Source organism: Paroedura picta, chromosome 2 (genome assembly GCF_049243985.1).
Source record: "Paroedura picta isolate Pp20150507F chromosome 2, Ppicta_v3.0, whole genome shotgun sequence".
Lineage (NCBI taxonomy): Eukaryota > Metazoa > Chordata > Lepidosauria > Squamata > Gekkonidae > Paroedura > Paroedura picta.
In genome coordinates this window covers 24568513-24594267 of record NC_135370.1, presented here as the reverse complement: position 1 = coordinate 24594267, position 25755 = coordinate 24568513, and the positions used below count along the sequence as shown (strand labels likewise).

Genomic DNA, 25755 nt, shown 5'->3' with positions numbered 1-25755 from the left:
TGCAGCCTCCGAGCCTCAGAGGGAAGTGGAAGGAGGAGGGAGTGGTCAGGGGTGGAGGGGTATTAAGCACTGAGTGGCACTTAACGCATGAGATATGCTCCTCCTCCAAGGCCTTACCAGAAATATATAGTGGAAGACATAAGTCCCAGCTGTTGTTCACCACCCCGAGAGGATAGATAAGTAGATAGGTAGAATCATAGAATCATAGAAGGAGTTGGAAGGGACCTCCTGGGTCATCTAGTCCCAACCCCCTACACTATGCAGGACACTCACCACCCTATCGCTCATCTACTATAACCTGCCACCCCCTTGAGCCTTCACAGAATCAGCCTCTCCGTCAGATGGCTATCTGGCCTCTGCTTAAATATTTCCAAAGATGGGAGAACCCACCACCTCCTGAGGAAGCCTGTTCCACTGAGAAACTGCTCTAACTGTCAGGTAAACAGACAGGCAGACAGACAGAGGCAGAGAGAGAAGCAGGCAGGCAGGCAGTTAATTCTCACATGGCTCTCCAAGAGTCCCTGAACTCTATCCTCTGCCATCTGCCTGACCCTCCTGTTCTCAAAGTGACACATGCTCTGCCTTGTTACTATTGGCAAGCAATTCCGAGGCCCTGACTGTTCCGAACCCTTTGAGCTGTTCCCCATTACACTTGCTCCTGGACAAAAAAAGACATTTAAGCCAAGTTCTTTGCCCCCCGTGCCTTCTTCTGCTGTTGCACTGAGGGACCGTCTCTACCCATCTCTGGGAGGCTAACTGATGGCGAACGAAAATGCACCCATGATGCCCTTGCTAAAAGCCTATATGGCAACGTTGGAGATATAAATGCCCTTCTCTCATAGATCCCAGGACTGAGACCCTGACAACTCTATCCATAAATGAATGCATGGCATACAGATGCCGATTTCATATGGGCTGAGTTTCAGATATTTGAAAACCATTGATAGAAACGTAAGTGCAGATGTGCCACAACTGGTCCATTATATGGGAAGCAGTGTAACACAGGGGTAGAAGAAGAAGAAGAGTTGGTTCTTATATGCCGCTTTTCCCTACCCGAAGGAGGCTCAAAGCGGCTTACAGTCGCCTTCCCATTCCTCTCCCCACAACAGACGCCCTGTGGGGTGGGTGAGGCTGAGAGAGTCCTGATATTCCTGCTCAGTCCAGAACAGCTTTATCAGTGCCGTGGCGAGGCCCAAGGTCACCCAGCTGGCTGCATGTGGGGGGAGTGCAGAATCGAACTCAGCATGCCAGATTAGAAGTCCGCACTCCTAACCACTACACCAAACTGGCATCAACCGCTGGCAGGGGCTCAAGGGGATTGTAGTCCATGGACATCTGGAGGACCACAGGTTGACTACCCCTGGTTTAACAGACCGATTTGCTCGGAAATAAATATAATAACAAGGGTACGGAAGGAAGCCCAGACCTGTAAGACTCAGGCTAGCCCCAATCTCGCAATGGAGGGCCAGCCCTGGTTAGTACTTGGATGGAAAACTAACAAGGAATGACCCATGCAGAGGGAGCAAAGGTGAACCACGTCTGTTAGTCTGCGGCCTTGAAAACCCTACAGCAGGGGTGTCCAAACTGTGGCTCTCAAGAAACCCATGGACTGCAATTCCCATGAGCCTCTGGTAATTGTAGTTCATGGACATCTGGAGAATCACCGTTTGGCCACCCTTGCCTTACAAGGTTGCCATTATGTGGGCTACAGCTTAAAGGCACTTTACCTACATGCATGGAGAGAGAGACTCATGCGGAGGGAAAACTAGAGACAGGGTGAATGGGAGCTTGAGTAAGGACTGCTGGCTACATTTCCATTTCCCTTCCACTCAGGATTCTTGACTCCGTAGACCAGCAGCCTCCGTCGTCCCAGAAGTCTGATTGGCCAAATCCAGACAAGCATCCTCACCAGGCTCGATTCGTGCAACATCACAGTTTTATATTCTGATCAACAGCAAGCCAATTTTTTCTACTTTGGTCCAGATGTCACAACAAAACGCAACTCAGTTTGCAAAAGATAAGTTTTGTGTGTGACACCTGGCTTTAATTTGAAAGATGTAAGCTGCTCAAGATGTCCATGGAAGGTTGAGGCATGTATTTTTAGAATGAATGAATGAATGAATGAATCCAGGGAGGCCTGCCCACCAAAATCAACAGGCTGTCTCCTGGAGAAATGACAAGTGTGAATCCTTGACTCCAAACTGCTGACTTGGAGTGGAAATTATAAAACAGAAGACGGCACACTCCAGGAACGACAGGGTGAAATAATTCTCTTCCACAGACAGCTCTTGCCGGCAAAAGCCTGCCCCGTTGCAGAAATCAACAGTGGACAGGATGACCAGTGGGGTTGACGTCCGCAGGCCCCATTCCCTCATGCGAATTGTAGTCCATGGACATCTGGAGCGCCACCGTTTGGCCACTCCTGAGCTAGCCCCAGAGGTCCCCAATCCTTTCCTGGCACCTGCCAATGCTTTTGTAAAGCGGGAAGGGCTAGGTATAGCTTTCCCCCCCAGAAAGTCTTCTAATGCAGGGGTCGTCAACCTGTGGTCCTCCAGATGTCCATGGACTACAATTCCCGTGAGCATTTGCTGGCAGGGGCTCATGGGAATTGCAGTCCATGGACATCTGGAGGACCACAGGCTGACTATGCCTGTTCTAATGGATGGTACAGATTAAAAAGCATCCTGTTCCGTGGAGTTTATGCCCGAAATGTTACAGAGCTACTGTTTGAGTTCCATGTCATTTTGATCCTTGACATTTTGTTTTTGGCGGTGCCTGCCGTGACAGCCATTTCTGGGTCAGGATTCCAAAGGGAGCGGCAAGCTCAAAAAGGTTTGCAACCCCTGGCCCAGCTGGCTCATTAGCATTCGAAGCGTGCGAACAAGTGTGAAACCATGCATGTGGAAGTATGTGAGCCGATGGGGACAAAGGTACTGCTTCCTGAATTACCCATCTAGCCTTCCCGTGAGGTTCTTCTCAGAAGCAACTAAAAAACTGCAGACTTGAGATGGTTTCTCTGGGGACACAAGCTGCAAAAACAGCCACACTGCTCCTTCCACGAAGCCTGAGGCAGCCCCCATCCTCCATGCCCCACAAGTATAACTCAGGACAGGTGCCTGCAGATGTGGACCATCCCATCATACACAGAGGGGGCAGGGGGAAGAGTATGGTTTCCACCACCCCCCCCCCCAGCTGGTAGAAGCAGAGACGACCCGTCAGCTGAAGATGAGTAGGCAAGAAAGAAATTTTCAAGCCATCGCCAGCTTGAAAATTTCTTTCTTGTCGACTACACCCTAGCTGGTAGCCAGATATCTCCTGGACAGAATAGCTACTTTGGAACGTGGTCTCTAGGGCATTCTGTCCCACTGAAGATCTTCCACTTCCCAAATCCTGCCCCCCACTCCCAAAATCTCCAGGTGTTTCCCAATCCAGAGTTGGCAACCTGCAACAACAGGCTGGACGAAGACCCCACAGACAACTGGACGTTTCAGGCTGCCTCCTTCCACTTCACATCCTGGACACTTTATAACTCTTGACTTTGGTTTTATTTATACAATCCTGCAGACCCGAAAAAGTCTGTCTGGAAGACACCTCCGCAGACACGCTCTAAATGTACAACATTCATCATCACCGTTTCTCTACAGCTCTGCAAACAGTGAATCTTTAAAAAAAGCCACCCTGAAGTCTAAACAAAATGTGGCAATTACATTTTTCTAAAAGCCACATTAAAATAGACCCAGAATTCACAAAACACAAACAAAAAAAAGGTAGCTCTCAGAAACAGCCACATAACACTGCAGCTATCTTTGCTAGACAGCAATGCAAAGAAAAACAGGAAGACGCTTTTTTTATGTCCCTTTTCCAAGACGGACAGGGATTTTAAGAACTCAAGTCAAGCATTTTAGCGATCAGGGTTTTTATGCGAACTTTGCAAGATGAGGATTTTAATCCAGGGCTGAATCTGCACAGAGCTTTTATTCCAATCCCAGGTCAATTCAGTCCCTGCCGTCTCCACTGAATGCAATTTCCATTTTGATTTTGGCCGATTTAAATTTTCCCTCTTCCACTCGCATGATTGATCCAGAGTGACCCTATCTTTCCCCTGTGATATCCTGGAGTGGATATAAGCCTCTAAATTTGAAAAATCGACATGAGAAAGCGTGCAGCTCTCTGCTTTTCCCTAACTTGCAGCCGAGCCTCTGACGCTGTAGTAAAGCCTGATTTGCCAGGGCATCAGTTCAAAGGCTTCCTCGTTCCCAGGTTGCAAGGCTTCCCTTAAAGGAGTAGCCCTAACTTCTCTCAGCAGAGGCTCCAGAAGCCCTAACTTCTCTTGGCAGAGATTTACCTCTTGGAATAAACAATGGAATAAACAAAGTAAGTGCAGAATCAGCCCTGGTCCAGCAGTGTATAATTTAGTCTCAAAAAGCAGGGGGGAGAGGGGGGCACTATAGATTAGGGTACCAGAGAAAACTGCCAGCTTTGCATTCTCCTAGAATTACAACTTAAACTTAAAAGGACTCCGGGGAATGGTAGAGGACAGGAAGGCCTGGAGGATCATTGTCCATGGGGGTCGCGATGGGTCGGACACGACTTCGCACATAACAACAGAATTACAACTGACCACCAGGCAACCAAGATCAATTCTCCCCTGGAGAAAAAGGCTGTGTTGGAGGGTAGACTTGATGGCATTAAAGCCAGCTGAGCCCCCTTCCCCTTAAACCCCACCCTCCCTAGCCTTCACTCCCAAATTTCTAGGAGTTTCTTTAGCTGGGGTGGCAACACTAGCGCTGGAAAGGGGGCGGGGAGTTAAATGACACTCAGTCAAGCATTCCGATCAATTCTGGTGGGTAGCCCTGTTCATCTGACGCGACAGAACAAAATTTCAGTCCAGTGGCCCCTTTAAGGGCCAAAAAACCGCACCACGCTGGCTCCCATTGCAAGGACACTCCCGTTATTGCAATAGCAAAGGAATAATGCAGACGGGTTGTTTTCCTTTCATAGGCTGCCCCCCCCCCCATCATTTTACCCCACACAGCAAAATAAAACTAGGCAAAAATCACAGCCCAGCTATTAATGTCTAAATAGTTCTTCTTCAAATGTTCACATAGCGCTCTTTGACAAGAAAATTCGGAAAGAGCGGCATGTAAGCCTCAGCAGTTCTGCAAACGAAGCTTTGGCAAAATCCAGACTTCTCTCAAAAGCAAATGAAGCAGCACAAACCCAGGAAGAGGCGATCGCAGGGCCAGACGGACATGGCGGTCCTGCCAGTTTTCACCAGCACTGAACTGAAGGCCCGCAGAAGCCATTCAAATGTACGGTTATGAAATCCGTACGAGCGCCCTTGTGAGACAGCCAGCATAATCCATCGTTCCCCGGAAAGACTCACCTGAACATGCCTCAAAATTTTGCTCGATTCTTATCCCGACCGCTCTCTAAAAAGCATGAGAAATCTAATGCTAGCCAGACTCCTGCAAGTGCCTGAACAAGGAGGAGCTCTGTGAAAAATATACGCTCTTCCTAAACAAGGAGAAAACAAGGTCACACTTGAAACAAGTAGTCTCACTCGCTACTTCGCTCAGGACGTTAGACTGCTGCAGACGTTGACAAAAAGAGTTATTTTAAAAGATCCATCGAGCTAAAGAAGAGAAGGCATCTTTTTCCCCCTGACCTGGATGTTGCAAAGCAGAGAAACAACAATGTGCTGCTGCGCATGGGATATGGTCTTATTTTCCCCACAAGGGAAAGGGACACAGCTCAGCAGTAGAGCCCCTGCTTGGCATGCAAAGGGTCCCAGCTTCATTCCCCAGCAACTCCAGTTAAAGCAGGGGTAGTCAACCTGTGGTCCTCCAGATGTCCATGGACTACAATTCCCCATGAGCCCCCTGCCAGCACGCTGGCAGGGGCTCATGGGAATTGGAGTCCATGGACATCTGGAGGACCGCAGGTTGACTACCCCTGAGTTAAAGGATCTGGCATGAGGCGATGGGAAAGATCTCTGCCTGAGACTCTGAAGAGCAGCTTCCAGTCTGAGCAGACAAGCACAATCTTGCTAGATCAAAGGTCTGACTCAGTATAAGGCAGCTTCGTGTGTTCATGGGCGCTCAAATGAGTTGAGGAGGGACTGAGGCTTAGTGGTGGAACAACTGACCGGTTTGCAGAAGGTCCCAGGTTCAATCCCTGGCCTCTCCAGGTAAGAGGATCAGGTAGTAGGTAATGTTGACAGACCTCTGAGACCCTGGAGAGCAGCTACCAGCCTGAGTCGACAATACCAGCCTTGATGGAATGATGGACTGATTCGGTGTAAGGCAGGTTTCATATACTGAAGTTGAAGAAAAAGAATCCAAAGGCTGAATAATGTAAGTGTATTTGCCCGTATTTGCCGGCGTATAAGACGACTGGGCATATAAGATGACCCCCCCCAACATTTCCACTCAAAATATAGAGTTTGTTACATTACATTACAGTACTATGGGCCACTATGGGCAGCTATGTCTATCCCAAGTGAAGTGCACCCGGCGTATAGGATGACCCCCCCCCCCACTTGGAGGCATGTTTTTCAGGGGGGGAAAGTAATCTTATATGCCAGCAAATACTGTATATCTTTGTATTTGTTTCATACACTGGAGTAACCAAAACGAGATCCTAGGTAAATTGCCCATTTTGAAATCCAAAATGTTCTTCAGTGGCTACATCCTCAATAATAGTATTAACTCAAATTATTTATATACTACTTAATGTCATTCTGACCGATTCCAATGGTTCGTTGTGTAGAAAGGAGTTTTTATTATGTACTGCCATTTTATCAGTTGTTGGGGCTTTTATTAATGCGGTTGTCTAATTTTATATTGTATATTGTTTTTATGATATTGTTGTGAACCCACGCAAGCCAGCTTGCTGGGAGTGGTGGTATAAAAATCCTACGAAGGAAGGAAGGGAGGGAGGGAGGGAGGGAGGGAGGGAGGGAGGGAGGGAAGGAAGGAAGGAAGGAAGGAAGGAAGGAAGGAAGGAAGGAAGGAAGGAAGGAAGGAAGGAAGGAAGGAAGGAAGGAAGGAAGGAAGGAAGGAAGGAAGGACGGGGGACGGGAAGGAAGGGAGGGAGGGAGGGAGGGAGGGAGGGAAGGAAGGAAGGAAGGAAGGACGGGGGACGGGAAGGAAGGGAGGGAGGGAGGGAGGGAGGGAGGGAGGGAAGGAAGGAAGGAAGGAAGGAAGGACGGGGGACGGGAAGGAAGGGAGGGAGGGAGGGAGGGAGGGAGGGAGGGAGGGAGGGAAGGAAGGAAGGAAGGAAGGAAGGACGGGGGGACGGGAAGGAAGGAAGGAAGGAAGGAAGGAAGGAAGGAAGGAAGGAAGGAAGGAAGGAAGGAAGGAAGGAAGGAAGGAAGGAAGGAAGGACGGGGGACGGGAAGGAAGGGAGGGAGGGAGGGAGGGAGGGAGGGAAGGAAGGAAGGAAGGAAGGAAGGAAGGAAGGAAGGAAGGAAGAAGGAAGGAAGGAAGGCACAATCTCAAAGGTAATCTTAAAATATCACATAGGCATTAGCTCATAAAGTATGGGGTCCGTCCGCAAGGAACGAATCCAGACCCCATAATACAGCAAGAATAGTAAAGTAAGTAAGACACAACTTCATGCAAGACACACTTGTTACAGCTCCTGTCAACTACACAGCCAAGAATCAAAACAAGTTTGCTGCCCTTCTACAGCTGCTGTTGCAAACGTCGGCATCAGTTACGGTCACACAACAAACAATAAATTGTTGATTGGAAACCACTCAGCTACCAGTTTCACAGGATACAATTTTCAAAACATAAACCAACCCTGGGTGGAAAGGCCCTTTGGCATGCTGAGGTGATTCACGCAACGCGGAATTAGAATGGTTTCCATGAACGCTCGGCCCTTCGCTCGAGGGAGGTGAGCCAGGGAGCATCAGCAGTCCTGCCAGCGGAATACGAGAAAGTTCACACTAAAACAGTTTCTTGCTAACTTAATTGCTTCAGTTCTTTCTTTTATTTAAAAAAAATCCCCCTTAAACTCTTCACCGTTTCCCAACCCACGACACTTCCTTCTTCTGACTCATCCCCAAGTCATGAGGGTGGGTACACTGGAAGCTAACAGTACAGGCTGGGAGAGCCAGTGCAAAGGTGGGAAGGAAGGAAGAAGAAGAGTTGGTTCTTGTATGCCACTTTTCTCTCCCTGAAGGAGTCTCAAAGCGGCTTACAGTCGCCTTCCCTTTCCTCTCCCCACAACAGACACCCTGTGAGAGAGGTGGGGCTGAGAGAGCCTTGATATTACTGAAGAAGAAGAAGAGTTGGTTCTTATATGCCGCTTTTCTCTCCCTGAAGGAGTCTCAAAGGCCTTCCTAAGAACATCAGAAGAGCCCTGCTGGATCAGATCAGTGGCCCATCTAGTCTAGCATCTTGTCTCACATGCTGGTCAACCAGTTGCCCTGAGGGGGGTAATAAACAGCACAGAGGGGCTGAGGCCTTCTCATGATGTTGCCTTCTGGCTCTAGGTTTCAGAGGCTTCGTGCCTCTGAATGTAGAGGTTCCCCTGAGTCAGCATGGCTAGTTGCCATCGATAGACTTATCCTCCATGAATCTACCAAATCCCCTTTTAATGCTGCTTATTCCTGTAACCATCCAACATCCTCTGGCAGCAAATTCCATATTTTCATCACTCCCTGTGTCAAGTAATATTTCCTTTGTCCTCTCCCGAACCTGCTCATAAGCTTCATTGGACGCCCCTGTGTTCTAGTCTTTGGGGAGAAGGGGGGGAAATTCGCTCTGTCAACTCTCTCTGGCCCATGCACAGTTTCATAAGCCTCTAAATAACATATCCCTGCCTTAATCATCTCTTTTCTAAACAGAAAAATCCCAGATGTTTGGCCTTTCCTCCTAGGGAGGTAGAGGAAGAGGAAGAGCCCTGGTATTACTGAAGAAGTAGAGTTGGTTCTTATATGCCGCTTTTCTCTCCCCGAACTGACTTACAAAGTGGCTTACAATTGCCTTCCCTTTCCTCTCCCCACCACAGACATCTTGTGAGGGAGGGAAGGCTGAGAGGGCCCTGATATTACTGAAGAAGAAGAAGAGCTGGTTCTTATATGCTGCTTTTCTCTACACGAAGGAGTCTCAAAAGCAGTTTACATTCGCCTTCCCTTTCCTCTCCCCACAACAGACACCCTGTGGGGTGGGTGAGGCTGAGAGAGCCCTGATATCACTGCTTGGTCAGAACAGCTTTATCAGTGCTGTGGAAAGCCCAAGGTCACCCAGCTAGCTGCATGTGGGGGAGAAGTTGGGAATCAAACTCAGAAGTCCACACTCCTAGCCACTACACCAAACTCTACACCAAAGGACTCCAATTCCCAATTAATCTTGGTTGCCCTCCTCCATATTCTTCCAGCTCTGCGATGCTCTTTTCAAGATTGTTCACTTCAGCATCACGTTCCTCACAGTTGCGTTTGTGGCACCCAAAGACAGCCAAGACGAGGCCAAAAGTGGGACCCCCCCCCCCCAGTGTGGTGGTGCAGAAAGGAAGGTGTCCGGCTTTTAACAGCCACAGGCCCTCGTTCCAAAGCTAAGGTGCCTTGCAACCCCTAACAGGTACTTCAGGTGGCTCATAAACCTGCAATTACAACACACCAAGGAGCTGCAATCTGAACAGGCAAGTGATGCAACCAAAAACATTTGTCTCTCACTGTCTCTTCGGTCACCGACTTCTCCCCATGATGAAATGGCTGAGTGACTTAACCCACCGCTGAAGTATAAACAGAAGCAAGATTACGTCGCCTGTCAAAAGGGCTATGGGTTCAGGTACAGCCTAGGGCACTGAGCTTCCTTTCCTTCAAAGGGAAAACAAATTCAAAAAACCCGAACGGAACTATACTGACAGAAGCGCTAGGGGAAAACTTCCATTATGGGCTGCCTGCAACTCGTGCAACTCATCATCATCATTCATAATAACAAAAAAGAAGGATGGATTTAAACATGGTCCGCCCAAATGAAACCCCCCCGTTTAACAAATCGTCGGGCAGATTAAATCCCAGTTTACTTTGTTTCCCCATTGGTCGTTCTCATTTCCAAAGCAAAGCTCTGCAACTGGAACTGCTGCTGAAGAAAGACGAGATCCAAAAGGGGTACGAAGCATCTTCAGTTCCCGCGACGATTAGAAACCTGATGATCTCAGAGGACGTCGTGAAGATAGATCCCCCGCCCCCAATACTTCTGCCGCCTTGCTCAAATCTCCAGTGGAAAACTTAATGGCCCGATCGTGTTTCAAATTCCCATTTCTCAGTTCCCTTTTCCCGGCTGAGGGTTATGCCTATCGCTGAATAAACGTGACCCCTAAGATTCAGTTCCACGTTCTCCCGTAGCAGGATTTGAGCAGCTCAGATTATGTATGCAGGATAGGTATTCAAAAGCTTGGAAGTCAAGCTCTGGACACGCTCTTACAGCATGCGGAACCTGAATTTCCCTTTCTCGTTTTGGCTTCTACTTTTGTCTGGCCATTAGGTCCGGTCACTCCAACTGGCGTGTTTTCAAAGCAGTAGCTGGCCAGGCTCGATCTTAACAGAAGCATTTGCATAGGGGAAGGGCCGAGGCTCGGTGACAGAGCCTCTACTTGGCAAGCAGGAGGTCCCAGGTTCAATCCCCGGCATCTGCAGTAGGAAGGACCAGGCAGGAGGAGACACAAAATACCCTGGAGAGTTGCTGCCAGTCTGAATTAGCCAGTACTAACTTTGATGGACCCATTCAAATGTGTTGGTCTGAAGTAGCACAATAAAATCAGTCCAGTAGCACCTTTAAGACCAATAAAGCTTTAAAGGTGTTAGTCTTAAAGGTGCTACTGGACTCTTCTTCTTCTTCTTCTTCTTCTTCTTCTTCTTCTTCTAATACATGAATAAAATGACCCCCTTCATCCTACCACACACATGCCTTTTGCTTTTAAAATAATTTTTATACAAAGAAAGGGTGGGTGCTTATTTAGGAAGTGTACATAATCATTTTAAAAATATGTGTTCACTTGAGGAGGGGGGAAAGTTCCACATCCTGCTGTTAGCAAGAGATTTTGTCCTCAGGGTCATTGGCTGGCCGGCCAAGGAGCTTTTCCACCCCACCACGTTTTCCTTTGGGAGTTCCCTCTTAGCCCCGGCTGCCAATGCAGGCAGAGAGAACTGATGTTCAAGGAAGAAGGTTACCCGCATTTTGTCTCCTCCCTAGACCCTTGTGGCAGTCATCCTCCACCCCCAGCATGTTCAAGGTTTGTTTTTAAAAAGAACACAGGTAATTAACTTAGTGATTCACCATTATATTAGTCGATCAATACATCAACTTTTGATTTTTAAAAACCTCATTCCGAGTTTTATGAGAGCTGCAATGGCCACCTGGGGACTGTGGTAGGGAAGACGTAAGAACATCAGAAGAGCCCTGCTGGATCAGACCATTGGGCCATCCCATACAGCATCCTCTTTCACACAGGGGCCAACCAGTTCTTCTGGAGGGCCAACAACAAGGCAGAGAGGCTGAGGCCTTCCTCAGAACAGCAGAAGAGCCCTGCTGGATCAGACCAGTAGTCCACCTAGTCTAGCATCCTGCCACACACAGTGGCCAACCAGTTCTTCTAGAAAGCCAACTACAGGGCAGAGAGACCGAGGCCTTCCCAAGAACATCAGAAGAGCCCTGCTAGAACAGACCAGTGGTCCCTTCAGATTCAGAGATTCAGAGTGGTCCATTCAGTCCAGTATTCTGTTTCACACAGTGGCCAACCAGTTCTGATGCTGAGCTAGATGGACTATTGGTGTCATCTAGCAGGACTCTCCTTATGTTCTTAGGAAGGCCTATTCCCCATTACTGGCCCTCCAAGGCAACTGGTTGGACACTGAGTAAGACATTTTGCTGGAGTAGCTGGACCACTGGATCTAAGTTTCCCAGTTTTCCCCCCCAAGAAAAACTGCAATTGAGCTGAATGCTGAGAAGCGGGAGGGAAGAACCTAACAGCAAATGTAAGCAATTCTCAACAATAATCTACGCAGGAAAGATTTTATGCTGAATAAAAGTCCCCTCCCACGCAGAATGTCACCCTTCAGCTTCACTTCATCTGCAAGGAAACCCTTAATTTTTTTGCATTTTGCAAAACGACGGAAGCACAGGAGCCGTCCTAACAGCCTCTGGCAGATCCTTCCACAGTAGAGAGGCCACCAAAGAAAACACACGTGGACAGGCTGGGTCCAATTTCAGCTCTCGGCAGGATGCCTAAAGGCCTTGGCACAGATCGGGAGCCTGCAACGGCCCTCTGGGTACGTGCCATGAAAGAAGGGCAGTTGCAGAGTTGCACAGCAAGTATTAAAACAGTGGCCAGTAAAAAAAACAAAAAACAAAAAACAGCAGGGCCAGTTGACTAATATTTGAAGCACAAGATGGAAGCATTTATTTCTTTCCAAGCACTACTTTGGCTCCGCTCAGCCATTAATGTCAGGCGCACAGGAAATTCATGACAAATTCCAAATCACTAGATGAGCACTGCTATCCATAATGCCAAATGTTTAAACACATGAGTCAGATCCAAGTCAATGACATTGAAGTGTCAACCCGTTACAAGGACTCCAAGGAGACATCTGAGAGGGCACTGAGAAGAAACTAGGGTCATTTCAATGAGGGGGAGCGAAGGAAAGATTATTTGGTGTGCCAATTTCACCACTGCATTTCAAACAAATCCCCAGCAAAAGTCAACTTAGGAAATGAAGAACAACATTTGAGTCTAGGAGCACCTTAAAGGTTTCCAGGATATATGTTTTCAGGATACGTTTATATCTGGAAAAGGACGCTTTGACTCTCAAAAGCTCCCTGGATCGTATAGGTCTTGTTGTTTTTTTAAGGGGCAGTTGGGCTAAAATGTCACTCTTCTACAGCAAACCAACATGGCTACCCACTTGAACCTAAACAGGGAACTGTCACTTGCCTACGGTTACTCAAAGCTGCGGAGATTTGGACCTGGATCCCTAATATCAAAGCATAATATCTGAGCTATGATGGGGCTGTCACAAATAGTGACGAAGGCTGACCATTTTTCACTTCCAGCATCTGACCAGATCAAGTTAGCCTGGCCTATGCAGGTTGCTACACTTTATACTTTACCATCATAACACCTGTCAAATATCACAACGTTGCCTATAATTCATTCATTCATTCATTCATTCATTCATTCATTCATTCATTCATTCATTCATTCATTCATGTAACCAGAGTACAAGAGCTTAAAATAAAAGTAAAAATGATAATAAAACTTGATAAAATGTGTGCACCAGACTCTAAAATTTAGAATTATTTCAAATCCGTTGGATGTATTTAAATCACATAAATGCAGAATTCTGTAATCTGTAGAGAGACAGGATGCTTTTCATCTGATAGAAGTTCTTTAATCTGATCTACATTTGTTTGGCATGGCATCGGAGCCAATAATGGGCAAGGGAACTTTATTTGAGCCTATCATACAATGGACAACAGAAGAGGATATGCTCCATCCACCTCTTTTAATATGCAGATACATAGACTCTCTGAAATAGGAACTCTTCTATATCTGTCCTCCAGAACGGCCGTAGGCACAGCTGAACACCTGGCGAAAGGTAAAAGCTCTTCTATATTTGTAGATGTCAACTCACAAGAGGTAGATAGCTGGTATGAGACAGTATCTTGTAGCTGATGGGGGCAAAAGGCAGAATTTGCAATGTCAATCTGTCTTTCTGTGTCTTCTATTTTTTGTTTAAAAATCTGCTTTGCTGGGCTTTGCCCAGCCTAAATAGCTCATTTTGGGAGAAGCCCAAGATTGGCAGTTTAGTCTCAAGAAATTTTAACTGACTAGATTGAAAAGGGTATTGGAGTGTCAGAGGGAGAAGTCCTTGGGGATTAAGTCTTGCTTTTAGCCATAAATAAAAAGACATAAGACATACCCCTGCCTCAACTCTACGCATACCCACCTCAAACTGAATCAAGGTATTTGCCTACAGTCCAAATAGGTTCTTAAGGCTATAAATAGGAAAGGAATAAGAATGGAAGAGATTTTCCCCCTACTCAGAAAAGAATATACTACAGAAGGAAGCAACAAACCTTTACCTATGTAATCAAAATGCTCAAGAGTCTCATCTGCACTGTGCACAGAGAAAAAACCATTAAGATAAATATCCACCTTCATTATTCACGCCCCAGGAAACCTATTCCAATTCTAATAAGAAACATCAGAATTAATGAGACAATCTAATTTGGCAAAGGGGGATTAATAAATTACCAAAGAGGTCATCAAGTGTTGTCCACTAACACAGCGGTTGCCTCTTCTGCCAAAGATGAAAGAAAGAGTACAAAAAGCAGGCCAACAGAGGGAAGAAGTCAGGGTTGAACCTCTGAAAACCGACACAGGTGTGCCAAGCAAGGCCTCTTCACCTTGAAGCGTCTCTTACGGGCTGGACAAAGCAACAATTCATGCAGGGAAAGGCAGGCCACCGATTGCCAGATCTGAATGGACAATGAGACAACAGGATAGACCTGCAGATCAAATTCGGATAACGAAACCGTAGAACCAATCGATTCAGCTCTTTTATGGGCACTACTCCAACCACTCCAACGACCCCAGAGTGGAGAAGCCTGGAAAGAGCTGTAAAGTTGTGTTCTAAAGTGGTAGGATTACAAGTCCCTCAAGGACTCATCTGTACAAAGCCAGATATGACAAAGAAGTAAGGATGTCCGTAATAGACATCTGACCTTTTAATCAACACTTTATTTTATTTGTCCGTCCGTCTGTCCCTCAGTCCCTCCATCCTTCCATCCACCCACCCACCCACCAATCCATCCATCCATCCATCCATCCATCCATCCATCCATCCATCCATCCATCCATCCATCCATCTATCTATCTATCATTGCCTTTCTATTCCACCACTCCCAGAAACTGGCTCCCGGCGGTTCACAAACAAAACAGTGTCAATTAAAAATACTCTCAGTAGAACAGTAAAACAGTGTAAAATATAAATACAGATACAAGATGGCGGTATGCTAATAACTCTAAAAACAGCCCCCTATATTCCAGGCATCGGTCTTAAGATATATATATATGTATATGTACCAGCTGGGAGATGGAAACAGGCCCCCAACACAGTCCACCATCACAGTAATAGCTGGGGATCTAATACCCCAGGGTTCCCACTTAACACCAAACACTCTAAGGCAGCTGTCCCCAACCCCCAGTCCAGGGACCGGGACCGGGCCATGGTTCCTCCTCGTCCTCCTCCCCAGCTGCTGCCTCGGGGGCTGCCCTACCACTCTGCCACTGGCTCACCTTTGGTGCTCTCCGGCAGCTGCCATGGCTGGGGCTTCCCCTCAGCGTGGCACTGCGCAGCTGCTGCTGGCGGCGCTCCCCATTGGGCGGCGGGAAGTCAGGGGCGCCAGCGGGAAAGCAAGTGGAGCAGGGGCTCAGGCAGCGGCAACGTCCCCCGGCAAAAGACTACCCCCCCTTGGGCCTCAGTAAAATTGTCAAGCGTTGACCGGTCCCCAGTGATTAAAAGGTTGGGGACCACTGTTCTAAGGAACTGTGACGGGTGGGAGCTGAATCAATGGGAGACGTGTAATGGCTTTCCATATTACAAAGTTTCTGATTGGACAAGAACTGGCAATACACAAATTGTGGGTATAACTATGGGGCAGAGAGGATGGTCAGACACAGCCTATCAACTGATGGGAGAGCAAGGCGGTTTGGGCCTGGGGGGGGGGAGGCGAGCCCTCACTTCTGTGTTTTCTCCCCAAGAGTCATCGCACCATCTCTAAGAACCACTGGAAATTCTATGGCAAAACTACAGAGTTCCTGAATTTTCCTTGAGAGAATCGGTATCATTTCCCCAAACATGACATCACACCATCAACCTGATGAGCTTTCTTTGGGGGGAGGGAGGGTATTTTCCTTCCATCACTGCTTTGAGCAGGAGGAGAAAAATGGGAGCTAGGGGGGAGGGGTCCACAGGGGGGGGGAGGGATTTGAAAGTCCTAGGCAGAGAAGATGCAAGTAACTTTGATTTCAACCTACTGAGAGAAGGGGTTGCAGTCTGGAAACAGAAAGAAAATCTGGCGTAAAGGAACATTAAGCGAGTCATACTGTACACTCTGATTCTGCTTTCAAACAACCCAACAATTACAACATCTAGTTGGGTCTTAAAGACCAGCCAAATTTCCCGGGGTTTAAGGTTTCATGGAAGCTGATGGTGGTGGTGAAAGTGCCGCCAAACTGCGGCCGATTCATGGCAACGCCTTTTGGGGTTTTCTAGGCAAGAGCCAAACAGAGATGGTTTCCCTTCGTTGGCCTCTGCACGGCAACTTCCTTGGCGGACTCCCATCCAAGTTTGAACCAGGGCCGACCCTGCTGAGCTTCCCAGATCTGACCCAACCGGGCTAGCCAAGGACACCCAGGCACAATTATTACAGGATATCTATTGATTCATGCTTCCCTTGTCAAAGTCCTTAGAAATGCTTATGGAGAGAGCTGCAGTCAACATTCACCCCTCGATTTATGGGTGGAACTATCTCTAGGAGGTTCGTTCTTTCATATTAGAAACTGTGATTTCACAGGGTATGGGTGCAGTCAGCAACCAAAGCCGAGCCAGTCCATGGGATCCAGCACCAAATTACACCTGACAGAGAGGCTCATTCTGTGAAGGTTCAAGGGGGTGGCAGGTTACAGTGGATGAGCAATAGGGATGTGAGTGTCCTGCAAAATGCTCAGGGGTAGTCAACCTGTGGTCCTCCAGATGCCCATGGATTACAATTCCCATGAGCCCCTGCCAGCATTTGCTGGTAGGGGCTCATGGGAATTGTAGCCCATGAACATCTGGAGGACCACAGGTTGACTACTCCTGGACTAGATGACCCAGAAGGTACCTTCCAACTCTGTTATTCTATGATTCTATGACCTCTGGGAGCTTCATGGAACAATTTATTTCAGGCACACAAAGGAAACATGGCGTCCAATGAGTCATCCTTGACACTGTTTTAACCCAAGTACTGCCTGCTTAACTGCAACCTTATCCTCCAAGCCGGGGGCCGGATCCATCAAAGATTTCCAGTCCTGCAGACGGAGGGTGGTTACAAATGGCTTCCTACAGCAGCAGACATCTGACTTTCCAAAATACTATTTCTGGAAACAGAACTGGGAAGGAGGAGGGGATTTTAGGCTGCAGCAGGATAGGAGAAGTTGTGCTTTTGTAGACAGAAATCACAACATCCACAGATATTTTAGATGAGATCCAAACCTTATTGTTTTATCAGCATAGCACTGGCGATGTTCATGGTGCTTTGAAAAATACAAGAAAACAGATCCCTGCTGTTAAAAGTCTGCCCTGACCTGGACAGCCCAGCAAGTCCAATCTCATAAAATCTCGGAAGTTAAGCAGGGCTGGTCATGGTTAGAATTGGGGAGGGCATGTGCCGTAGTGGAAGGGCTGCTGCTTGGAGTGCAGAAGGTCCCAGGTTCGATCCCCAGCATCTCCAGTTAAAAGTAGCTTGTAAAAGGTGATTGTAAGCCACTTTGAGACTCCTTATGGTAGAGGAAAGCAGCATATAAGGACCAACACTTCTTCTTCGTGATTGATTAATGGCCAGATTCTGTAAAAGGCAGCTTCCTATATTTAAAAAAGGGTTTGGATGAGAGACCTTCGAGGCACGCCATGATCATGACAAAGAGACAGGCCATGGCAAACCACCTCTGAATGCTTCTCACCTTGAAAACCTCACAGAGTCACCATAAGTCAGCCTTGACTTGAGAGCACACACACAAAAACTGAAGAGGTTCCAATCCAAAATCTGACACAAGGGAAATAAGAAGGCTAGGAAGGGACGAGCATATGGGAAATCAGGACTCTGGCAGATATAACTCTGCTTTGGATGTGCAGTGTGAAAAGGCATCCTTAACACTCACCGTGGGTTTCCAAGGACAACATGACCCCATCTTGAGCCAGAGTAGATCATCACACATTGTGTGTCTGGCTCGTTAGGGCATAATTTCAGGACAAAGCGATTAAGTAGCAAGAACTACTGCAATGATTTCTAGTATGAAATGCTGTTGTTCTACATGATTTTGAATTTGACCTGTTTTTATTTACTGTTGTAAGCCAGGGGTAGTCAACCTGTGGTCCTCCAGATGTCCATGGACTACAATTCCCATGGGCCCCCTGCCAGCAAACGCTGGCAGGGACTGATGGAAATTGTAGTTCACGAACATCTGGAGGACCACAGGTTGACTACCCCGGTTGTAAGCCATACTGAGACCACACTGGAGAGGAGAGGCCTAAAAATCACATCACGTAAGTAAAACAAATTGAGAGTCCAGGGGCACCTTTAAAACCCACAACGTTTTATTCAAGGTGTGAGATTTCATGTGCAGGCTCACTTCCTCAGAGACAATGTCCTGTACAGCGAAAGCTCATACCTTGAATAAAACTTTGTGGGTCTTAAAGGTGCCCCTGGATTCTCCATTTGTTCTGCTGCTTCAGACCCAACATGGCGACCCACCTGAATCCCATAAATAAATTCCACACAAAGAGCAGTAGCCATTTTTCTTTTCTTCAACAAAACGGTCCCAAGCGAGATGAAAAGACATTAACGCGTTAACAAATTAATAAAACTGCATTTTAGCTGTTTCTCCTCTAGAGCACGCATGCATTAACAGTTCCCCCCAATCCCACCCCCGAGGAACAAGTTCTAGTTATTTTTAAAAATTGGTATGCAACGGCAGAAATCACGGAATGGATCCAAAGAGCCACTAGAACAGCGAATGGAGTGATTCTTTCCCTAGTTCTTATTCCCCTTCCCCAATCTTCTCTAACTTCCCCAAAAGGCAATCCTGTGGATTGAGGAGATTTGGAGGATGGGGGGGGGGCACAGGGCACTATGGGGACGGCATAAGAAGGGGAGGGGTGTCCTGTAGATCAAGTGGGAAATCTGAAGCAATCAAGCCCTCTCCCATGACCTCTCGCTAGGTACAAACCTTCAATTCATACGACACCTCTTGATCCAACACAACACCTTTAAACACGAGACATGAAAATAAACTGGTACGGGTATCGTTCAAAACTCATACCGCTGAGCAGCCGATGAAGATAAGACACCCCTGGCAATCATGCCTCCTCTCCGGAAAGCCAATTCCATTCCCAGCAGGTAGCAGGAAGTCAGGGGCTCCGGTGGGAAAGCAAGCGGAGCAGGGGCTCAGGCGGCGGTGACGTCCCTCGGCAAAAGGCTACCTCCGCCCCCCAGGCCTCAGTAAAATTGTCAAGCGTTGACCAGTCCCCGGTGATAAAAAAGTTGGGGACCATTGCCCTACAGGCCTTCTTTATAAAGGCAATGATTATTTGCATTTTAATAATCAAATGAGGCTTCCCTTTATGACTGACTAGCAACAACACCCACAGTATCTAACATACAATGGAGCTAGGACCCCCCCTCCCCCGCCCCAGGCAGGCCAGCCGGGGCCTCCCCCACCCCCACAACGCCCAAAAGGCCTGGGCCTTTTCAGGGTGGGAGGGGGTGCTGGAGGGGACACTGCTCCTGCCCCCTGCCGCCCCCAAAAGGACCACAGAGTCCTCCGCAGGCCTCAGTGGGCCTTTTCAGAATGGGGGGGGGAAGTGCTGGCACAGATTCCGTTCCTCCCTGCGCTGCCCTGGGCAGCCCTGCCAATGCCTGGCAAGGCCATGGCCGCAACTGTTTGGAGCAGTGGAAGCACTGGCGGGGGCCCCCTCCCTCCACCCCCACTGTCTCCGGCTGCATTTTCTAACCCTCCGCCCTCCTTCCCAGCTCCAGCTGCCTGCCTACCTTCCTAGGAGCTGACACATCTTTCGTATGGAAAAAGTTGGAGAGGGACACGGCAAGGGGCAGGGCATCACTCCTGGTTGGCTGTTCATTGGACGGACTGCCAATCAGGGATGGGACAGCCAGGACAGCCTCCCTGATTGGTGGTTAGGCGAGGAGTTCCAGCTCCTCCCAGCACCCTCTTACCATTTTATTAAGACGAACAGATTCTGTAGGCAATTACAGCATGGATCCCCTTTTTTTGGACCATCTCTTAAAGATCTGTTTTTTGGCTTGAGCCTTAAAAGTTTTAAATTGGAACCACACGGATGGTTATGACCAATTAACAGCGACTACCAAAAGAGTTTCAAAATCCTCAAAACTCTCTAGTTCTAGGGAACCAAGGACACCCTTCTGATATATGCTCAGTTGTACACAAGAACCTAAGAACAGCCTTGCTAAAGCAGGCCAATAGTCCATTCCAGGAGTTTCACAATGGCCCCAGAAAAGTTTACTAATGGCGCAGGAGTGAATTATTTTTAATTGATTAAGTCTGCTCCAGCCATTTCTGGTGTTGGGGAGGAGATGCAAGAGACAGGGTGGCTTAGGCCTCCCCAGCCCTATTTCTTCAGGCCCCCTTTGGTGAAGCAAACTGGTAGACAATCCAGAGTGCAGGTATGGTTCTGTTCATAAATTCTCTGAAAGTATTTCTGTGCTGTAGGAGTGGCCTGGTGATGCCACATCCGGTGGGAGTGTCTGGGCGATGTCACTTCTGGCGGCATGTGACTTCCAAGGGGCGTGGCAGGAAGGTGAGGCCTGCTGACATAACTTCCAGGGTTTCTTGAAGCCTGAGGAATGTTTCAGGGGTTTCTCAATGGAAAAAAAAGTTGAGAAAGGTTGATCTAATCCAACATTCTGCCTACCAACATCCAACATTGTGCCAAACAGTTCCTCTAGAGCAGGGGTAGTCAACCTGTGGTCTTCCAGATGTCCATGGACTACAAGTCCCATGAGCCCCTGCCAGCATTTGCTCATGGTAATTGTAGTCCATGGACATCTGGAGGACCACAGGTTGACTACCCCTGCTCTGGAGGACCAACAATAGGGCAGAAAAGCTGAGGGTTTCATAAGAATATAAGGTCTTCTTCTGCTGGATCAGACTAGTGTTCCATCTAGTCTAGGCTGTTTTGGGTCCTCATAAGTGCCCTTACTGAAAATATGCCCCTCTGAACTGATCTGAAAACTCACCTGCCCAATCCAGTTTCAATAGTCCCAGCCCCAGTTCAATCCAGTCCCAACCAGTGGGACTGACCTCCAGGGAGAATAGTCACAACGCAATAGCGGCTTTAAGATCTTAAGAGCCGTTCTGTGCAATCATTCATATGTGCAATCATTCATATTCATTTCAACTTCCCTCTTACCTTTTCTCTGTCATCTCCCCCACTATCTAAATTCAGATCACAAGCTCCCGGGAGCAAAAGCTTACGAGTTTTTCGGCTGATTTTTATACTGCAAATGCATTACACGGGCACTACGGTTGAAATGACAATCTCTTTCCTCTACCTGTGAGATGGTATTTTTTTTCTTTAAGCCAGGAAGGCAGGCACAAAACTATGGAATCTGAAAAGATTTTTGTTGTTTTGTTATGGAAAAGTCATTTCTTTGACTGGGGAAGGATGGTAGAGGATCCTTACAGGGCCTTGCTGGAGTCACTCTGAATCCACTAAAGTTGACCGGCTTAGATTGGAGAAACTCTGCCTAGGATTGCAGTGCAAAGAGACATTCCCACCCCCACACCACCGCAAAAAAGAGCCTCATTTTGGTTTGTCAAGCTTGTGGCTCCAAGACAGAATGTTGGCCCATTTCTGCACCTAACACACTCCGACGGGTGGGCAGTCAGGAGAGTAATTAAGTCAGGCTTGCAAACAGAGTCGACAAATAACTATTTCGGATCTAAAGGAAGAAGGGAATTCCAGGGCAATGTTAAAGCAACCGACTCAATAAAGATATCTCCCCCATTCTACCACCCAGGTCCTCCTCTGCAAGACTGGTCCACCTTATCTCAGGTAATGGTCCCATCTACCTCTGTGCAGCCCCTTATCTCTGGCAGTCTTCAAGCAGCAGCTGGGAGGATATTTTATCAAGGATGCTTTAGGCCAGTGGTTTTCAACCTGGGGGTCAGGCCCCCTTTGGGGGTCAAACAACCCTTTCACAGGGGTCGCAGCAGGGCAAGCAGCTTGGCTGGGGGGGCACCATCCACACAACAGCCTTGCGGGGTAGATTGAGATAGAGCGTTCGTCTGTCTGGGGCAGAGGAAAAGAGCGAGATCGGCATGGTGGGAGAAGAGGCAGAACTGAACTGAGAAACCTCGGGGCGGAAACCAATTTATATACAATCATGAACAATGGATCTTCACGGCATCGGTCAGTTTTGGTTTAATTTCTGTGAAAGAACCCTTGCATGATTTTATGGTTGGGGGTCACCACAACATGAGGAACTGTATTAAAGGGTCGCGGCATTAGGAAGGTTGAGAGCCACTGGTTTAAGAGTTTTAGGCCTTGTAGAATTGGGATAGTTGGCCTTGTAGATCCCCTTCCAACTCTGGGATTCCAGATCTGCTCTGAAGGGCCAGGAGGCTGTTTACGCAAACTCAGCTCTCTCTCGGTCTGCTGGCTTGCTTAATGACAGACCGTCTGTGCCTTGAACAGCTTGGGAGAGGAGGGAGGGAAAGAACTGGTTAAGTTTCTGCCGGCCCTGTATCTCCACGCGGAGGGAAGCGCCGACCTTGATTTCTTTTGCTTCTCAGGCAGCCGCTTAAGGCGCACAAAGAGTAATCCCAAACAGGTCTACTCCAGTCTATTCGATGGCGTTTCCTCCCAGAGGGAGGAAAAAAAAAACATTCTTGGAATAGCACCGGGAGCCTCCGATAAGACCACGATCTTCGATAAGACAGCAGAGAGAAACCTGCATCTCAGCAGTCACTGTTTGACTAGTGCTAAGTCTCTCTGACAGGGAGAACTTGTTGAAATTCCACATGGCCGAACAAAGGAAACAAGCGCCAAGCGAGGCACAGATGTTCAGGTTTGGGACAAAAGGTCTCGGATGAAACAAGAGCTCCATGCACACCCTAGCGGCTCGCAGGCTCAACCGATCCCAGTCCCCAAATCTGGTTTCAATCCCTTCGCCAGGCGCCACCCACAGAAAACCAAAATTCCAGGGTGCACAGTCCCTGAGGCTGAACAAAGGCCAGGCAGGAGGGACGGATTTTGGGGAGGGGGGACCCCACACACACCCTCCCCCCAAAACTGGGGGAAATCGCAGCCAGTTTCCCCTACCTTACCACCCTCCCAAAAAGTGCTTTGTCCAAGCAACCTGTTGCTGAACTCCCAAACTAAACGTGGAAGCGGGTGGATCAAACTGAGCCCCCTTGCAGCCCACTGTGTTTTTTATATACCAGCTCCTCGTTCCCAAATAACAGCCCCCACTCCCACTGGCATGTCCACTAATCTATGCGCATTTCCCACAGTTTCTTAATCTCACTAGCCCACGGATGGTCTTTTGGCCAGCCACTCCTTGTCCAATTGTCTAGGCCAGGGGTAGTCAAACTGCGGCCCTCCAGATGTCCATGGACTACAATTCCCAGGAGCCCCTGCCAGCATTTGCTGGCAGGGGCTTCTGGGAATTGTAGTCCATGGACATCTGGAGGGCCACAGTTTGACTACGCCTGGCCTAGACATCCCCCACACACCCTTGTTTGTTTGTTCTGTCCCCACGCCCCGAAACAGAGCACCCACAAGCCAGCTTCCCTCTGCCCACACGAACCAGAAGAACCGGTTGGCCACAGTGCGAGGCAGGATGCCGGACTGGGTGGACCACTGGTCCAATCCAGCAGGGCTCTTCTGAGGTTCTCACAGCAGCCTCTCCAAACCATCATCCTCTTTCAACATCCCACAAGCCTGTCCCTTGGTCTCCTTCCACCTTCTCCTCCTCCGGTCCCCAGCCACCCCACAAAAACACCCTCAGCGCTGTTCCCATCCCAAACATTTCCCCTCCACCCCCTTCACATCCTTTTGACTATTTCCACACAACGGAGGGCAAACAGTGGCTCTTCAGTGGATAATGGGATTTGGACCTTGAGCTCTAGGGTTCAAATAAGGTCGCCAGATGTCCTGCTCTTTTCAAGGCCTGCTCTCCGTTTAGCCATAAAACCGGTGGAAGAGCGGGAGGCGGGGTCCCAGCGGGGGCGACCCATTGCTACCTGCACTTGGCTACCCCGGTTCACAAGTCATGGTCCATGCAGGACCAAGCTAGCCAAAGTTGGGGGGATAAGACCTAAGAAAGGCTTGGGAAACTTCCAATCCCCGAAAGAACCAGCCTGAGGGTTGATGTGCCTTTTTCCTCCCCCTATTTCAATTACAGCAACGGGCCGCCCCCATGGGCCATGCAAATCCCGTGCAAAACCGGGACTCTGTCAGCATCCACTATGCAAACCTCGAGCCCATTTGAAAGAAATCAAGAAATCGCGTTGCCAGGGCCAACCGGGCTCCCGTCCAAGCAGGGGAGCCTGTAGCCCCGGTCCACAGGGGGGCTCTTTGGGGCCACATCATGTGCCCCCTCCCCCCCAAAAAAACCCACACACACAAACAGCTCTTCTGTAGCAGGCAGCTTGTGGGCACCGAGGGATCCCGCGCTGCATGAGCGCATCCTTGCACCCGAGGAGGAGAGCTCCGGCCAAGCCGGGCTCTTTCACCGTCCAGCAACCCGGATCCCTCTTACTAGCCAAGGCGCCCACCCATCCACCCTGGCCCGAAGCACAGCTCTCTGCCTGCGCAGCCCCTTCCCTCGCCCGCAAGGCGCGCCATCCCGAGCCCGGCGCGCGGAAGCCGGCAGCAGCAGCGGCATCCAAATCGGGGCTGCCCAGGATCCGACCCTGCCAGGAAAAGAGACCCTCCCCGCGCCAACCCCTGCAGAAGCCCCTCGCACGCAGGCAGTTCCGCGGGGATCACTCCCGGAAAGGGGCGCTGAACAACCTCCCGGATCCCCCCCGCCCCAAAGACGCCCCCTCCTCGCCCGAGCGGGAAGGAGCCCCCCCCCACCCCCAAGGGACCGACCTGCCCTCCGGGACGCCGCTCCTGCCACCGCCGCCGACAATCCCTGCCTGCTCCGACCGAGGAGGCGGCGGCTCGCCCAGCCCAGCCCAGCCCAGCCCCGCCCGACGGGGAGGGGCCGCCCGGCCTCCAGGAGGGGTCGCGGAGGCGCCGCCAGCCCCGCAGCGCCCCTCAGCGGCCCCGCAGGAGACGCGCCTCAGCGCCCGGCCACGGACCCTCCAGGAGGAGGCGCAGGGGGAAGGGGGGCACTCTGCCCTGCCCTGCCCTGCCCTGCCCTCCCCACGCCCCGTCCGCATTCCTCGCCTGGCAAACACAGCGCATCTTTCAAATATTGGGGGGCAGACGCTGTGGCACTGCCCCCCATTGGGGTCCCCAGGCGCCGCCCCCCCCCCAATCTGCAGGCAATTCCCAGCCTGGTTCTGCTAGCCCTTATCCATCCATCCATCCATCTACCTATCTACCTACCTACCTATCATATTTGCCTGCCTGCCTGCCTGCCGCTCTGTCTGTCGGTCCACCTACCTACCTACCTACCTACGTACCTGTCTACCTACCTACCTCTCTATGTAGGGATGCCAGTCTCCAGGGGGGGGGGACCTGGGGATCCTCCAGAATGGCAGCTCATCTCCAGACTGCAGAGATCAGTTGCCCTGGAGAAAAACAGATGCTTTGAAGGAGGGCAGACCCTGTGGCTTTATATCCCGCCGAGGTCCCAACCCCAAATCTCCAAGAGTTTCCAGCAACCCCTATCTATCCATCTACCTATCTTAGATTGGGTTGCCAACCTCCAGCTTGGGACTGGGGGATCCCCAGGCATTTCAGCTCATGCCCAGACTACAGAGACT

General features: G+C 49.3%; 1 protein-coding gene across 3 annotated transcripts in view; it reads right to left on the bottom strand.

Moving 5' to 3' along the window:
• The window catches only part of MYO1B (myosin IB), a 197594-nt gene extending 172546 nt beyond the window's left edge, over positions 1–25048 (bottom strand). For all 3 annotated transcript variants that reach the window (XM_077319495.1, XM_077319496.1, XM_077319497.1), the window contains exon 1: positions 24914–25048. The gene's annotated coding sequence lies outside the window, so the exon portion shown is untranslated. The remainder of the gene's footprint in view (positions 1–24913) is intronic.
• Positions 25049–25755: the final 707 nt, after the last annotated feature.